This window comes from Callorhinus ursinus, unplaced genomic scaffold (assembly GCF_003265705.2).
Source record: "Callorhinus ursinus isolate GAN/ISIS: 27379988/994484 unplaced genomic scaffold, GSC_fseal_2.0 scaffold78, whole genome shotgun sequence".
In the NCBI taxonomy this organism is placed as follows: Eukaryota; Metazoa; Chordata; class Mammalia; order Carnivora; family Otariidae; genus Callorhinus; species Callorhinus ursinus.
The window spans coordinates 1,335,668-1,340,220 of NW_027397140.1; the positions used below are offsets into that span (position 1 = coordinate 1,335,668).

At 37.9% G+C, this 4,553-nt stretch overlaps 1 pseudogene; it reads left to right on the plus strand.

Annotated features, from left to right (window-relative positions):
- The first annotated feature begins 577 nt into the window (after positions 1-577).
- On the plus strand, positions 578-641 carry LOC112808838 (U4 spliceosomal RNA; annotated as a pseudogene).
- The last annotated feature ends 3,912 nt before the right edge of the window (positions 642-4,553 follow it).

Here is a 4,553-nt window from a genome sequence, read left to right on the forward strand (position 1 = left end):
CTTTTCTTTTCTTTTCTTTTCTTTTCTTTTCTTTTCTTTTCTTTTCTTTTCTTCTTTTAAGATTTTATTTATTTATTGAGAGAGAAAGACGGAACATGAGCAGGGGAAAGGGGTAGAGGGAGAGGGAGAAGCAGACTCCCTGCTGAGCTAGGACCCACCCCCCACCAACGTTGTGCTCAATCCCAGGACACAGAGATCATAACCTGAGCTGAAGACAGATGCTTAACTGACTGAGCCACTCACTGCCCCTCTAAGTTGCCTTTATTTTCATACTAACTCTAAAATTAATCTGGGATTTGCTCTTATAAATGATGTGAATTAGCTATCTCACTATTTTCTTCCCATATTGGTACTCAATTTTAGTACCTGTGTTTACTGAAAAATCTTTTTCTTCATGGTTTTAAATGATATCTTTATCATCCACCATATCAATTCCTGAATTTATCATATAGCTTTGGGGGCTATTCTGTTCCACTAACCTGCAAATTCTGTGTCAATACTATATTGTTTAATCTCCATGGATTTCTAATAGGTTTAAGTCTCAGACAGTTAAGTTCCTATCTTTGTTTTAATTTTCAACAATGTGCAGTGGCAGTATCATAGCCAATGAGGTTTATCTGAGGCACGATTATTGCTAATTTTCAACATTGTTTTGGCTCCACTAACCCACACACCTATCAACACGTGCTTTAGGTTTAATCGATTTCTGCTAAGGACCCTGTAGATTTCTAATTGGAATTGCACTGAGTCTGCAGATTCATTTGGGGAGAAATGACATCTTCCCCCCATGTTGCTTCTTGAATGTCTATGAATATCATCTCTTGGTCTATTTACTTAGCTATTCACACAGGTCTTTCAGTAAAGTTTTATTTTCTCCATAAAGTTGTTGGCATCAGTTTATCGGCATCTTGGGAGGAAGGAAAGGCAAATGCTTATGAAGCAATAGACAGATCATCTAAGCAGAAAGTCAACAAAGAAAAAAGAGCTTTGAATGATACACTGACCAGATGGAACTCATAGATATATACAGACATTCCACCCTAAAACAACAGAATACTCATTCTTCTCAGGCAGACACAGAACTTTCTCCAAATAGACCACATACTAGGTCACAAATCAGGTCTCAACTGATACCAAAAGACGGAGATTATTCCCTGCATCTTCTCAGACCATAATGCTTTAAAACTGGAGTGCAATCACAAGAAAAAATTTGGAATAAATTCAAACACTTGGAAACTAAAGACCACTGTGCTTAAGAATGTTTGGGTCAACCAGGAAATTAAAGAAGAACTTAAACAATTCATGGAAACCAATGAGAATGAAAACACACCGGTCAAAAACCTATGGAATACTGCAAAGGCAGTCCTAAGGGGGAAATACATAGCCATCCAAGCCTCACTCAAAAAAAAGAAAAATCCTGAATTCACCAGCTAACCTTATACCTTAAAGAACTGGAGAAAAAGCAACAAATGACGCCTAAGCCATGCATTAGAGGAGAAATAATTAAGATTAGAGCAGAGATCAATGAATTAGAAACCAGAAATACAGTAGAGCAGATCAATGAAACTAGAAGCTGGTTCTTTGAAAGAATTAATAAAATTGATAATCCACTGGCCAGACATATCCAAAAGAAAAGAAACAGGACCCAAATTTATAAAATTATGAATGAAGGGGAAGAGATCATGACTAACACCAAGGAAATAGAAACAATTATTAGAAAGTATTATCAACAACTATATGCCAATAAATTGAGAAACCTGAAAGAAATGGATGGCTTCCTGGAAACCTACAAGCTGTCAAGACTGAAACAGGAAGAAATTGACAACCTGAATAAGCCAATAACCAGCAACGAGATTGAAGCAGTGATCAAAAACCTCCCAAAAAACAAGAGTCCAGGGCCTGATGGATTCCCTGGGGAATTCTACCAAACATTCAAGGAAGAAAGAATACCTCTTCTTCTGAAGATGTTTCAAATAATAGAAATAAAGGGAAAGTTTCCAGACTCATTCTATGAGGCCAGCATTACCTTGATTCCCAAACCAGGCAAAGACCCCATCAAAAAGGAGAATTTCAGACCAATATCCCTGATGAATATGGAGTCCAAAATTCTCAACAAAATCCTAGCTAATAAGATCCAACAGTACATTAAAGAGATCATACACCACGACCAAGTGGGGTTTATCCCTGGGATGCAAGGGCCATTCAACATTTGCAAATCTATCAATGTGAAGAACACATTAATAAGAGGAGAGAAAAAAAACCATATGGTCCTCTCAGTTGATACAGAAAAAGCATTTGACAAAATACAGCATCCTTTCCTGATTAAAACTCTTCAGAGTATAGGGATAGAGAAAACATTCCTCAAGTTCATAAAATCCGTCTATGAAAAACCCACAGGGAATATCATCCTCAATGGGGAAAAGCTGAGAGCTTTTCCCATAAGATCAGGAATACATCAAGGATGCCCACTCTTGCCACTATTGTTCAACATAGTACTAGAAGTCCTAGCAACAGCAATTGGACAACAAAACATAAATAAAATGTATTCAAATTGGCAAAGAAGAAGTCAAACTCTCTTTCTTCACAGAGGACATGATACTTTATGTGGAAAACCCAAAGACTGCACCCCCAAATTACCAGAACTCATACAGCAATTCAGTAATGTGGCAGGATACAAATTAATGCACAGAAATCAGTTGCTTTCTTATACACTAGCAATGGAACTGTAGAAAGAGAAATTAGAGAAAGGATTCCATTTGCAATAGCACCAAAAACCATAAGATACCTCGGAATAAACCTAACTAAAGAGGTAAAAGATCTATACTCTAGGAACTACAGAACACTCATGAAAGAAATTGAAGGAGACACAAAAAGATAGAAAATATTCCATGCTCATGGATTGGAAGAATGAACTTTGTTAAAATGTCTGTGCTGCCCAGAGCAATCTGTACCTTCAACGCCATCCTGATCAAAATACCAATGGCCAAAGACCCCATCAAAAAGGAGAATTACAGACCAATATCCTTGATGAACATGGATGCAAAAATTCTCACCAAAATACTAGCCAATAGGATCCAACAGTACATTAAAAGGATTATTCACCATGACCAAGTGGGATTTATCCCTGGGCTGCAAGGCTGGTTCAACATCCACAAATCAATCAACGTGATACAAAACATTAACAAAAGAAAGAACAAGAACCATACGATCCTCTCAATAGATGTAGAAAAAGCATTTGACAAAGTACAGCATCCTTTCTTGATCAAAACTCTTCAGAGTATAGGGATAGAGGGTACATACCTCAATATCATAAAAGCCATCTCTGAAAAACCTACAGCGAATATCATTCTCAATGGGGAAAAGCTGAGAGCTTTTCCCCTAAGGTCAGGAACGCGGCAGGGATGTCCACTATCACCACGGCTCTTCAACATAGTATTAGAAGTCCTAGCCACAGCAATCAGAAAACAAAAAGAAATCAAAGGCATCCAAATCGGCAAAGAGGAAGTCAAACTCTCACTTTTGCAGATGATATGATACTGTATGTAGAAAACCCAAAAAACTCCACTCCAAAACTGCTAGAACTCATACAGGAATTCAGTCAAGTAGGAGGATATAAAATCAGTGCACAGAAATCAGTGGCATTCCTATACACCAACAACAAGACAGAAGAGAGACAAATTAAGGAGTAGATCCCATTTACAATTGCACCCAAAACCATAAGATACCTGGGAATAAATTTAACCAAGGAGGCAAAGGATCTGTACTCAGAAAACTATAAAATATTCATGAAAGAAATTGAAGAAGACACAGAGAAATGGAAAAACGTTCCATGCTCATGGATTGGAAGTACAAACATTGTGAAGATCTCAATGCTACCTAGAGCAATCTACACATTCAATGCAATCCCCATCAAAATACCATCCACTTTTTTCAAAGACATGGAACAAATAATCCTAAAATTTGTATGGAACCAGAAGAGACCCCGAATAGCCAGAGGAATGTTGAAAAAGAAAAGCAAAGCTGGTGGCATCACAATTCCGGACTTCCAGCTCTTTTACAAAGCTGTCATCAACAAGACAGTATGGTACTGGCACAAAAACAGACACATAGGTCAATGGAACAGAATAGAGAGCCCTGAAATGGACCCTCAACTCTATGGTCAACTAATCTTTGACAAAGCAGGAAAGAATGTCCAATGGCAAAAAGACAGTCTCTTCAACAAATGGTGTTGGGAAAATTGGACAGCCACATGCAGAAGAATGAAACTGGACCATTTCCTTACACCACACACAAAAATAGACTCCAAATGGTTGAAAGACCTAAACGTGAGATAGGAGTCCATCAAAATCCTAAAGGAGAACACAGGTAGCAACCTCTTCGACCTCAGCCACAGCAACTTCTTCCTAGAAACATCGCCAAAGGCAAGGGAAGCAAGGGCAAAAATGAACTATTGGGATTTCATCAAGATAAAAAGCTTTTGCACAGCAAAAGAAACAGTCCACAAAACCAAAAGACAACCGACAGAATGGGAGAAAATATTTGCAAATGACCTA